Source organism: Neovison vison, chromosome 12 (assembly GCF_020171115.1).
Source record: "Neovison vison isolate M4711 chromosome 12, ASM_NN_V1, whole genome shotgun sequence".
In the NCBI taxonomy this organism is placed as follows: domain Eukaryota; kingdom Metazoa; phylum Chordata; class Mammalia; order Carnivora; family Mustelidae; genus Neogale; species Neogale vison.
Genome location: NC_058102.1, coordinates 120,434,275 through 120,448,230, shown reverse-complemented (window position 1 = coordinate 120,448,230; position 13,956 = coordinate 120,434,275).

Below are 13,956 nucleotides of genomic sequence, written 5' to 3'. Positions count from 1 at the left end.
AAGTTAAAAATACAGCTTCCTTGAGATCCCTGGAGTAGAGCCCACAGCATTAAAAGTTGAAATTTTCTTTATTAGGTGGAGGGCTTTTCAGCAGTTGGAGGGAAGGAAGCATGACTCCCGCAAAGTGGGAGAGGGATAGAGCTTGGTGGTCTAATGAGCACCAAAGAGGCTTGACTCAGCGCCTTTGCCTATAATGATACTGTGATTGAACCTCATGGTGACCAAAGAAAAGACATTTGTCAGTTTGGTATTGGAGGTTGGTATTGACAAGGAGGAACAGCTTTAGGTTCATGGATCTAAAGTGAACGTAACTACACAAAGAATTTCTTAAATAATTCTGTTCTTAAATAATTCTGTTCTCTAAACCCACTTTGGCTTCCTTGTGAAACGATTCTCTGCAGTAAACAAACTTATTATTTATTTAATCATTCACACTTCCATTCACAAGGAGTGAAAACAAGGAAACAAGTGAAACAAGGAAACAAGGAGTATGTAGGCCGGTAACCCATAAGAAAATTGCAGTAAGGTGGTCACAAAGCCTGTACCATCTTAACACATTTCCAGTGGAAAATATTTTGTTTTGAATGTTTATTTGTTTATTGTTCAGTTTATTATTTTTCACTTGATTAAATGCTTTTTTGGTTGTATTAAACCATGTATGTTGCAGCTTAACAATAAAGAAAAGTCTATGGAAAAAAAAAACCAATTATACTATAGATCTGTCTGTACCATGATTCCATAGATATGAGATGTCTGGAAAAGGGAAACCGAGAGAAACAGAAAGCAGACCTGTGGTTCCCTGGGGCTGGGCGTGGCCTTGACTGCAAGTGAGCTCAAGGGAATTATGGGGGGTGATGAAAATATTCTAAAACGGGGTTGTCATGATCATTGTACAACTCTATCGGCATAATTAGAATCATTGAGCTTACAATGGGTGAAATTTATAGGGTGTTAATGATACCTCAATAGAGTTGCAAAAACAACACCAAGAAGCACCCTGGAAACTTAAGTTATAATTAATTAATCATGAGGTCTGACGAAGGGTACGTCTGTCCCTTCTTCTGAGAATGGGTTCCTCGAAAAAGTTCAATGGCATTACCACATGACCCTGTAATTCCTCTCCTAGGCACAATCTCCCAAAGGATTGAAAACAAGGACTCAAACAAGTGTGTGTATTTCCTTTTACAGTTATCTGGCACTGTAGCATCTGCCTGTAAGAGGAGTGAGGTGTGTAGTTGAAGCTTCCGTCAGAATGAGGCTCTGCGAATCGAGTCTAACCTGCCATCAGTTTGCAAGCCAAGTATCTTGAGTGCCAGGAACAATGGCCTTGCTTTATGAAAAGCCAGAGCACAGTGTGTGTGGTCTGTGTTTAATTCCTCTCCTTTGCCTCATGTCTATAAATCTTGAAACAGTAATCTCGTTGGGGAGGACTCTGTTAATCTTTTAGGTGATCATTGGTCCTCTGTGAACATTAAAAAAAAAAAAACAAAAAACATAGTAATACGAAGTAAAACTGATAAGCATCAGTTACTTCCTGCTCCTGTCCATTATGTACACCCAGAATTTATCCTAGACTCCCCCCACGTTTTCTCTCAAGGCAAAGCAGAGCGTAGATTACACATTAAATTCTTGTTTCCTTGTTTTGCTATAGAACTGTTAAAAATTCCTGGAATAAAATTTTCTGTTGAGGTACTTCTGAGTCAGACCAGTGATTTTGGAGCATAATCCCTCCAAAACACCACAGCTCTCGGTCATGGTCTGAAAAGCACTGCCATTGTCTTTGTCAGATGCCTGGCCAGTGGGAAATGGCCTGGGTGGTTTTCTACATAGTTCCTTGCTTCTGGTTAAATAATTCATCTGTCACTGTTGAAGCCCATGTGATTTGTCTTTATTACATCTCACTTATTCTTTCCCAGAATGAAATTTCTCCCTTCTTAGAAGGGCAGGGTGGTATTGGGGACCCAGTCCTGGGTCTCAGGCTACCTGGGTCTGGCCTGAGAACACATGAAGGAGTAGAGTTCCTCGGCTCTTGGCCTCTGTATCAGTGAGGTAGAGAGGCGGGGATCAGTGATCTCTTTGCTTCCCTCCAGCTCTGAGAAAGCGGCATTCCTTTTGGTTCATTATATTTGGCATCCTGTCTTAGCAGATGTCAAATGAACTTAATTTCAGTTTAGACTTCTTTTTTCTTATGTTAATTGCGGTTCTCTAGAGAAACGACTGATAGGATATATGTGTGTGTGTGTCCATATAATTTTATTTTGATTTTGCAATTTGAACTTTATGTATATAATATATTTATTATAAGGAATTGGCTCATGCCAATACAAGCTGACAGGTTTCTAGATCTGCAGTTGGCAAACTGAGCCCCAGGAATGCTGCTGGTGTAATTCTAATCTAAAAGATGGCAGGTTTGAGACCCATGAAGTTTCTGTTTCAGCTGGAGCCTGAAGGCAGGAAAAAATTTATGTGTCAGCTCAAGGCAGTCAAGCAGGAAGAGTTTCTTCTTATTTGGGGGGAGGGTCAGCATCTAATTCTATTCACGCCTTCAACTGATTGGATGAGACCCACCCACACTAGGGAGAACAATCTGCTTTATTCCATCTTAGCCATTTAAATGTTAAACTCATTCCCAAATTCCCTTATGGAAATATCCAGAATAGTGTTTTTCCAAATATCTGGGTACCCCACAGCCCAGTCAGGTTGACACAAAATTAACTGTCATATTTCTATAAAGGCTGGCTTAATGCTTGGCTAGTTAAATGATCACAAATGATGTTGCAATTTGAAAAGTCACAAGTCCCCTGAGAAAATGTATTCATACATGGCTTTCAAAGAGACTATGATAAACCTGGACAAAAAATCTTAGCTGGATTGTCAATGACCTTTTGTACCCACAAAACCTTAGTGTTCCCCTCAGTAGACTACATTAGTCCTTTTCTGGTTTTGTGGACAGAGGTTCTTTTCCCCTGCCATAGGCCAATAGCCAGTTATTAAGTTCATAGACACGATAGCCTGCTGGGCAGGAAATCAGCTTTCTTTCGGGTTGGTCTCCTCAGATCTCCACAACTGGACTCCAGGAGCACATTTCTTTCCTAAGCTCCATCGGTCAGTTCTCCAGCAAATAGGCTTTAAATTTTGCAACCAGTGACTCCATTGATATTCCTGCTCTCATCCACTCCTCTTTCTAGTTCCACTGGAAACTAAGGGAAGAAATGACTTTGATTACATAGGAGTTGTTCCAATGTGGAAGTCACATCAAGCAATTCACATAAAGCAGTTCTCCCCAAGTTAATGTGATCCAATTCCAGGGATCACAGGAAAAAGTCCCAGCCAAAATACACTTCTTGCAGAGACAATTGGATATTCATGGAATATTATGGCACTGGTGGCCAAGCTTTGAAAAGCTGGCTGTGAAAACTCTAAGAGGAAGGTCTATTTGTGAACTTGGAAGTGCTGAGGCATTATTTCCCACTGCCATGATTTCAGAGATCTTACATAAATGTAGAGCTTTCCCATTCATTGGGTCTTATTGAAATTCTGGAAAACTGCTTCATTCTGTTTATTCTAGAAAGAAAGGAAGAGTCTCTGTGGATCTCTTTATAAAATAATTTCCTGTCTACCTTGGCTCACATCCTCATGAATTCTTTATTCACCTTCAGTGCAAAAGTATATTTTTGTTGATTCTGGCTTGGTTGGTCCAAGTGTACCTTGTTTGTCTACATGTTCATGAAATCTCACTCAGCAATTTCTCTCTGCCCTGGGCACCCTTTCTTCCTGCTCCTATCTCCCACCTTCTGATTTCACACCCTCACTCTCTGTTTGTGTTGTCGCCCTTTCCCCCTGGAAGGCTGTGTGATATAGCCATGACACCTGGGTGTGTTTTCAATGCAGATTGTTACCTTTCCAGGGCCTTTTGCATTTAAGATAATTTCTAACATTGTAATAAAAACTTTGTCTATTAGAGGAGCTCCAGGGATCTGCCAGCAGGGGAGGAATTCTTTTTAGGGTTGGGCCCTTCACAGTAAGCTTGAAATTGGACCTACTGGGGACCTCCATCTCAGCTACAAAAATGTCACATAGTTGACTCTGTCATAAAAAGGGGGATACATTGGGGAGTTTTTATACAGGTGGAGTGGACAGAATTTCAGGGTGATGAGATGGGGCAGGTGAGAAGAAGAGAACAGTTGAAGACAATTAGAAATTTCTACCCTGGGTGACCAGATAGATGGGCAGCAGCATCAGTGGGAAGTCGATTAGTCCTATCTGAAGAATTTGAAGAACATGTGGAACAGGTAAATAAAATACCTGTGGGATAACTGTGTGATATCCACAACCATCTGGGGAAATGAACCTCAAGAGAGAGATTAATGTCAAAAGCTGTAGTGCCATGAGAAGGCTGGGTGCAGAGAAGTAAGTTTGAAACTTGGAGATTTTAGTCAATCAATTTCAAGCTACTGTGAAGGGCCCAAACCTAAAAAGAATTCCCCCCCCTGCTGGCGGATCCCTGGAGCTCCTCTAATAGACAAAGTTTTTATTACAATGTTAGAAATGATCTTAAATGCAAAAGTTCAAAAGAATAAAGCAATAATACTAAAGTGGTTGTGTTCTTTATTTGATTAAATACACTTATACATGCTAAATAATAAACTCATTATATAAAAATGACTCTACAGATTTGACCATTATATGTAAGCTGCAGGATGTAGTTTATATGGTTGGCTATGTATTTCTTGAATCTTAGTCATACCCTAGAGAATTTGGGGAGAAAATTTATTCTAAAGCTAATTCCACATGTATCTCAATATTTAGTTAATAAAAAAATGTCTTTCTCCTTCTCATCCTGTCTCCTTGATGCTGCTTAATGCCTCATTTACTACTTTTGCTTAATTTTTTGGAGATAAGAGCAGGCAAATGAGAGACAACCTGTCTCATTATATTTACTTGGCGGCTTTGGTTATTTTTATAATATTATCCATGGGAGATCTGCACCTTCCTGGTGCTCATGTTACCTTTCAATATAAAAAACCCCTTTTCAACATGATTCATCCTACTTAGTGGCTTGTACTAATTACAGTCGATCTCAACTCCACTGCATTTAGGGGAAGTCTTCTTATCATGTTCCTTTCTTGTATTTGTAAACACTGGTTTGCTCATTTCATATTTCCCCCTCCTTTATTCCAAGATTTATATCTCTGTTATGGAATTAGAATCCTTCTCTCTTTGGAACAGCATGTAAATCCTTTTGGTCCTTCCCAACACTATTTCTAAACTGTTGAATCTTTTCATGATCACTAAGAACTAATTTTAAAAAACAATAAAAATGACTAAACTGTGGGGCACCTAGGTGGCTCTGTCATTTGGTTTCAGCTCAGGTCATGATCTCATGGGTCTTGAGAGCCAGCCCCACACTGGACTCTGCACTCAGCGTGGAGTCTGCTTGAGTTTCTCTCTTCTTCTTCTCCTCCCCCACAGCTCACTCGCTCTTTCTGAAATAAATAAATAAATCTTTAAATAAAAGACTAAATGGTGAGTAAGTCTGCCCACACTTTCTGTACATAAATTTGCTAACATGAATTTACTGTGGTTTAGTCTTGCTAGGATTTGCTCGCGACTGCTCTGCGTGGTTGTGCAGGCTGCTCCTGGCCCAGTGGTGCTTGGTGGCGGGGATGAATGCAGGCAGCCTCACAGCTAGTACTGTAAGCACCAAGCCATGCTTCTCCCTGGGGAAGCAATTCCTTTTTCTAATTTACACGAAGGACCTGCATGGATCAGCAGAGTCCTGGATTTGATCATTTTCTATAGCTCTTCAGGCTACGTTACTATATAGACCTTGTCTTCACTTGAGCACACACAGAAAGTCTAGAAGAACCTATCAGTCTTGCCTTCAGCTTCCAGCTCTACATGCCAGCCATTGTGGAGTCATGAGGGGTGTGCAGCCACAGGTTCTGCTATGCAGCTAATTCCCTGCTCCCATTCTCCCCTGGTGCTGGACCATACTGGCCCCAACACAGCTAAGACCCTTCCCTTTCAGACATCCTATTTTTCCCTTCTGTCACCCATAACCCTTCTGTGCTTTTCTCTCACCCACCCCACTTCCAGGGTTCTGACTCCTGTCATGCTGGTCTGCAGGGATTCCATCTGGTCTCATGGATGCATGCTCTCTTGTTGATTCTTCATTGGGAGAGGAGCAGAGGTGAGCATAGAGAAGGGACAGGGCCCAAGTTGTCTCTCATGCTCTTCCCTGTGTCAGGGAGGTCTGGGAACTCTATTTCTGAGACTGCCCTTTCACGAGGCTTCAGGACAGGGCTTAGAAGGTGAGTCTGTTCCGGGCTAGGAAACTGTGGGTGCACCAAGTGTGGGGGCTTCAACAGATGGATTTGTGGTCCCTTTCACATTCCTTTGATGGTTCTCAGCCCCCAGGTTGTGGACATCTGTGACCACTGACAATGGTTTTCTATATTTTGCTGACTTCTGGGTAGCAGTTGCAACTTCTGGGCCACAGCTCTGGGGTCAAACCTGGAAATTAGGGGTGAATCCTTGATGCTCATTGTAGGAGCCTTTGTAGGGAATTAGAGTTTTATCCATAACTCCCCAAATATTGAGAACAACTGCTTTACATTTTAAATACCAGTGAGAGTGACTTTGCAAATGACATATTAGATAAAGGGCTGCTATCCAAGATCTATGAAGAACTTATCAAGCTTAACACCAAAAAACAAATAATCCAATCAAAAAATGGGCAGAAGACATGAGCAGACATTTCTCCAAAGAAGATATCCAGATGGCCAACAGACACATGAAAAAATCCTCCACATCACTCAGCATCAGGGAAATACAAATCAAAATCACAATGAGATACCACCTCACACCAGTCAGAATGGTTAAAATTAACACGTCAGGAAATGACAGATGTCAGTGAGGATGCGGAGAAAGGGCAACCGTCTTACACTGTTCGTGGGAATGCAAACTGGTGCAGCCACTCTGGACAACAGCTTCCTCAAGGAGTTAAAAACAGAGCTGCCTTATACCACAGCAATTCCACTACCAGGTATTTACCCCAAAGATACAAATGTAAGGATCGGAAGGGGCACATTCACCCTAATATTTATAGCACCAATGACCATAATAGCCAAACTATGGAAAGAGACCAGATGTCCTTCAAAAGATGAATGGATAAAGAAGATGTGGTGTACACACACACACACACACACACAGAGGAATACTATGCAGCCACCAAAAAATAAAATCTTGCCATTTGCAACCACATGAATGGAACTAGAGGGTGTTATGCTAAGTGAAATAAGTCAGTCAGAGACAGTCAATTATCATATAATTTCTCTCATATGTGGAATATAAGAAACAGTGTAGAGGATTATAGGGGAAGGAAGAAATCAGAGAGGGAGACAAACCATGAGAGATTCTTAATTCTAGGAAGCAAACTGAGGGTTGCTGGAGGGGAGGTGGGGGGTGATGGGGTAACTGGGTGATGGGCATTAAGGAGGGCATGGGATGTGATGAGCACTGGGTGTTACACACAACTAATGAATCACAAATTCTGCCTCTGAAACTAATGGTATATATATGGTGGCTGATTCAATTAAAAAAAAAAAAGAGTGACTTGAAACTGTGGGGCCAAGATATTTGGACATACCTGAAAAGGATAACAACCCATGTATTTTGCATGTACAACTTTGTAAGTTTGGGTCTTCCTTTCATTTATCATTGGCATCATTGGGACATATTTACCAAGTACAAACTACATGAGTATAAACTCCTTGAGGGATTGAGATTATTCTGTTTATACTATTTGCCAGTGTTCCCTTTCTTGGGCCTTCCTCCCTAGCAGCATATGGTGGGCCCTCCCATTCCCCAAATAATTCCATCACTAAGTAAAAGTAAGGCCTTTTCTTTTTATCCTTTCTAATTGGTTTTCTATATCCAGATGTCTTAAGTGATATTGGACTCCCTGAATTTCCATTGTTTTTGGCGGGGGGTATTCAAAAGGTTTTTGGCCTGGAAGGGGTGATTGTGGGTCAAAAAGCCTTTGTTAAGCAAAGCTGAGGACATTTTTCTTTCCATGGCCTTTAACATGGTGGCATGCATTATTCACACAGAACTCAGTATTTCCTGAATGCTCCTGACTAAGAACCTTTTTGCTCCATCCAAGAGCACTGAGAACCTCCAGTCGCTAAGCTTAGTGGATGTGTAACAGGATGAAGAATTGTTTTTAGCAGAAGAAGCTGACATTTCAAAATGGTTAGCCATTTCTCTCTGTGGCTTGGAACACCTGGGTCGTCTTGGAGCGGACCTTCTTTGTTCTGGAAAGGGTCATGGGAGTTGCCCCTTTTAGTTCCTGAGCTGCAGTGTTTCTGAGGGGAGTGTGCCCTAGCATGTTTACTTAATTTTTCCTTGGGCTGTGGCTGGGTTCCTGGCTTGCGGGAGACCCCATGCCTTGACCATAGCTGAAGATTTCAGGGGGAAAGAGCTTTCAGGGCTGAAGGATGCTGACACTAGAAACTTTTTTCTTTTTTGTTTCGGCAGGGTCTTGGTGGGAGCTCTGAAAATAAGACCTCTCCTTTCCCTGGCCTTTCATAGGCTGACATGCATTATTCACACAGAATTCAGTTGTTCCCTAATGCTTTTTTAAAAAATTATGTTAGGGCACCTGGGTGGCTCAGTGGTTAAGCCTCTGCCTTTGGCTCGGGTCATGGTCTCAGGGTCCTGGGATCGAGTCCCACATCGGGCTCCCTGCTCAGCAGGGAAGCCTGTTCCCCCTCTCTCTCTGCCTGCCTCTCTGCCTACTTGTGATCTCTGTCTGTCAAATAAATAAATAAAATCTTTAAAAAAAATTATGTTAGTCAGCATACAGTACATCATTAGTTTTTGATGTAGTGTTCCATGATTCATTGTTTGTGTATAACAACCAGTGCTCAACACAACACGTGCCCTCTTTAAAACCCATCGCTGGGCTACCCTATCCTCCTACCTCCCTCCCCTATGAAACCCTCAGATCGTTTCCTGGAATCCAGAGTCTCTCGTGGTTCACCTCGCCCTCTGATTCCATCCCCCTTCAGTTTTCCCTTCCTTTCCCTAACGTTCTCCAGGCTATTCCTTATGTTCCACAAATAAGTGTAACCATATAATAATTGACTTTCTCTGTTTGACTTATTTCACTCAGCATAATCTCCTCCAGTCCCATCCATGTTGATGCAAAAGTTGGGTATTCATCCTTTCTCGTGGCTGAGTAATATTCCATTGTATATATGGACCACATCTTCTTTATCCATTCATCTGTCAAAGGCCTTCTCGGTTCCTTCCAGAATTTGGCTATTGTGGACATTGCTGCTTTGAACATTGGGGTGCATTTGCCCCTCCTGAATGCTTTTGACGAGAACCCTTTTGGGGTGTCTAAGATCTTCCTCTCTGCCTGGTTTCTGAACAAATTGAGACATAAGAGAGAAGAGCAGATGGAACAATTAACATTTTCCTTTCTGACTGATTAAGGCCTTGCTGGAGGGCATGGCTTATCTACTGGGGAACTGGGCTAGCTAAGTTTTGACAGACCTGTCCACCCAGGCCTGTCCCGGCTACCACACCCTGGGGGCCCTAGAGAAGCAAAGAAGAACTCATGCTCTTGAGGGCAACTCCCTCTGAAGAGGAAAAAGAGAAGGGAGGGAATAAGTGTGCTCTGTTGATTCCTCCAAAGTTTACCACTCAGGTAAGTCACCCTGCCTCCCCTTGGTCGGAGTAAATAAATGGACAGAAAGATCCAGAAGGGTGACCCCAGTGAGCTCCTTCCTGCCTTCCTTCCTGGAGGAAACACCTGGAATAAGGAAGACATGTCTCCTTGACATGTACTAGTATGACTAATGGAAGAGGGAGAACTAAAACAAGGTCAACTGGTGGGAGAGTACCTGGGGTACCCTGGGGTTCCTGATGGGGGTGGCGCTTTCCATACATGGCAGGTAAGTGATGCTGTCATTGCTTCTGTTTCCAACCACACCAGAATCATGGGGGTTCTTGGGGGAAAATGACTGCGTGGTATGGTGTGTTCATTGGAGTGGTACGTGGGCTCAAGGTAATACTGAGGACACAGGTGATCTTGCCTCCCATGTCCAGAGGCAAGATCGTTGGGCTGGCAGCAACCTCAGATCCTTGGTTTCAAGACTTTGACACAAAACTGGTGGCTTTTGGCAGCGATACCATGGGCCACCTCTCCTGTCCCTTCTCTGTAAAGTGACACTTCTTGGGATGGATATCTTTCATGGGAATGTTGCAATGGGCTGTTGGCCCTTACAGCTGGGAGCTCACCATCCTGTGGTTTGAATACTAAAGAAATGCTGCTTTTTGTACCTCAAGAGTGATGGAGGCATGACTTCTAGCTCCTTCCCTTGTGTTATTTTCTTGATGCCTCTGCTGCATTTAACACCTGTGATCATATACATAGCTCCTGGGTTCTCTTCATGCTGCCCTGAGTGCTCCATCTGGCCTCCCTCAAAGCTGAAATTTGTTTTCCCGATATTCCTCATCGACATGCTTCAAAGGTTAATGCTCAGTGCTCTTCCTCGCCCTGAAAAGTCTCTTTCCCTCTTCTGGTCCTGTGCTTGCTCTCCTCCCATCATCAGACCTTCTGTAACCAATTACCCACTGCAACCCTCAAAGCACCTCAAAATCAACACATTACAACCCTGAATTCATCATCTTGGCCAAACTGGCTTTCTCTCACTTTCTCCACCTCGATTCATGTCGTGATGTTCAGACAGTTGTATGAGTTAGTCATCAAGACCTGCCCCCTGCCCCCCACATTGAGTTAGTCGTCAAGATCTGACCCTTAAAAAAAAACTTCTTAAGAGTTTCTGGAATCTATTAGCATCTCTGTTTCCATCAGTGTTGTGTTGGTAAGTGATTAATAAACAACTCTGATTTGATTTGGCACATTTGCCTGATGTCTGTGCTTAAGTAGTCCCACCATGGTTGATTTCCCATCCAAGGTTTAATAGTGTATCCCCAAATTTCTAGAAACTGCATTGGCTTTTGCAAGATGGCACAAGCCAGCTCCAGCACGCACTGGCCCCATCCCTCCTCGATACTTCTCAGGCCATCCGTCTTCAAACTCCTCTCCCCTTAAGCCATTCTGCAGCCAGCTGCTACACTCAGTTCTGACCATGCCACCCCCCTCCAGAAACGCTGCTGATGGGTTGCTGGGTGATTCAATCCACTTTATCAGTGCACTGTGCACTGACCCCTTAACAGTGCACTGAGCTCTTAAGACAAAACCCTGCCTACCTCTCCAGTATCATTTCTTGGCTCCTATCTTTTTTTCCTCAGAGGTTCGGCTCAACTGAAACTCCCCTCCACCATTTTTCAGGCTGAGTCAGCTGCCCCATCTCAGTAAGTTTTGATTACTGTGCTTATAATCTTGTATTTATGGGGTTTTGTTTTTGGTCTTTCTTACGAGTCTGTAAACTTCTCAAGGGAGAAATCATGTGTTTGTTTTCTTCACCTTGCTTTGTAATATGGAACAGTGGATTTCTCATTGAAATTAATCAATACAGAGTTTTTTTTTAATAAGGATTTTTTTCTTTCCTTTTTGAAAAGATTTAGTTTATATACGTGAGAGAGAGAGAGAGAGAGAGCACATGCGCACAAGAGAGCACAAGCCCAAGGTCCTAGAGGTTGAGGGTGAAGCAGGCTTCCTGCTGAGCAGGTAGCCCAACTCTGGGTTCCGTTGGATCCTAGGACCCTGGGATCACGACCTGAGTCGAAAGCAGATGCTGAACCAACTGAGCCGCCCAGTTACCCCTGAAATCGATCGATAAATACTTCTTAATTACTAAAGTAAGATTATCAAAGTTCTGCAGGTGTGTGTGTGTACTGGGGATGAGGTGGGGGTTTGACATTGTCTATTTACCTGTCGCTGTGTAATAACTTCTCCCGCAGTTGTGGCTTAGAACAATAGCAGTTGTTCTGTTCATGAACCTGGGGTTTAATGGGGTCAGCTAGGCAGCCCTGCCCTAGTTTCTTCTGCAGAAACAGCTGCAGTCAGATGTGAGCGGGAGTGGGAGCCGTCTCAAAGACTTCTTTTACCTCCATGTCTGGGAATACTCAAATGGTCGGGACTCCTCAGGACTCTGTCCCCACACACAGCTACCTCAGTGGCTGGACTTCTTCTGTATCACTGCAAGTGGACTTCCTCTGTGCACTGCCCCCACCCCCACCTGTCCTGCCACGATGACTGTCATCTGTCTATTCCCATGTTTGGAGGTTGTGGTCCCCCAACACTACAAGATGGCTTTGAGATATGCTTTTCCTGCTTTCAGTGATGACAGACTAAGTTTTAGGTCAGAAGCTCCATGTTTTTCCTTCAGTTCCTGAGGCTGAAACCTTTCCTGGGTCTTTCAGCAGCTGACCATTTGTCTCCTTAAAGTAACTAAAATGGTGACATTGGAAGCCAGGTTGTTAAGAGAAAGCCTGGGGAGCTTTGATTGGTGGATCGTAGGTCCAAAAAAAAGAAAAAGAAAAAGGTGAGTTTTTATTTTTAAAACCTGCAATTCATGTTTTCCTTCCCTGTCATCCCTCTAGGTCCTGATCTCTGCCACTGGAATGGGTAGTTTCCCTTTCCCTCCATTTATCACAGATAACTTCTTCACCAGCAATTCACAATAGTGGAAGGCTTTTTGCACCCTATTTTGTGCAATAGAGAATGTCTTAAAAAGAAAAGAAAAGGTTTTTTTTTTTTTTTAAGATTTTATTTATTTATTTGACAGAGAGACACAGCTAGAGAGGGAACGTAAGCAGGGGGAGTGAGAGAGGGAGAAGCAGATTTCCCGCACAGCAGGGAGCCTGATGTGGGGCTTGCTCCCAGGACCCTGGGATCATGACCCGAGTTGAAGGCAGAAGCTTAACCACCCAGGCGCCCCAAAATGCAAGCCTTTAATGATAAGCCATAAAAATGATCTTCGAGGATGTGAACTAAGCAGGAAACATGCTCGGCCAGCAGTCTGAAGACTCGGGCTAGAGCCCAGCTCCACGATTCAATAGTTACCTCTCGGAGCATCAGTGTCCTCGTGTGCAAAACCGTAACACCTGCCTCGCTTGCCTTCTCAAGCTGAAGGATCAGCTGCGCTCATATACGCCAGCGTGACGGTCAGGGCGTGACGCACGCACGCAACGCTGCACGCTCCAAATGCACCAGGCGAAGGCGGCGAGAGGAGCAAGACCTCAGATCTGAATTCTGGTCCCTGTTGTGCACTGGCTGGTCTTCTGTGACGCTCCTCTCTCCTGGTTCTTCTGCTGCCTGTTTGGAGGTCTCTCTCCTCAGCAGGTACTCCTCCTATTGGTGTCTGATGGCTGGAATGGTCAGGTCTTGCTCCTGGGCTCCACTCTCGCTCCAGAGGACCCCATCATTGCCATGTCCTCAAATCCCATCTCTCTGTGATGACTCCCAAGTTAATATCTCCCTGTCAGACCTCTTCTTTGAGTCCCACGCTGGTTTGTCCCCAGCCCTACTGGGGTGCTGCATGCGCAGCTCCCGTAGGACTGGGTGATCATGGTTCTGGTACAAAAGTAACTCATAATAAGCATAATTTTAGTTATCAATTAAAAAAAGTATTGAGCATTTAATATTTCTCCAGTTTTAGGCTAGTTTCCATGGAGTAATTAGAATGCAAAATCCTAGTCCTAGTCCCTCCTGCCTCCCCACCCAGGAGTTTGTTACTGATTTTTTTTTTTTTAACTTTATGGTGTTTCATCCCTTAATAAAGATTCACTATATGAGAGGTGGGGAGTGGGTTCCTGGTTAGAAGCTTTTTAAGACTCACCCAGGCAGAGAAGTCTAGAAAACTCTTTCTTCAATTAAAGACATCCACGTGTCCTATATCCCCACCTCAGGTAATACTTGATTACTGTTGCATTCAGAAAGCCACAAAAACAGCACAAAATCAAGGTCAGAGCTAC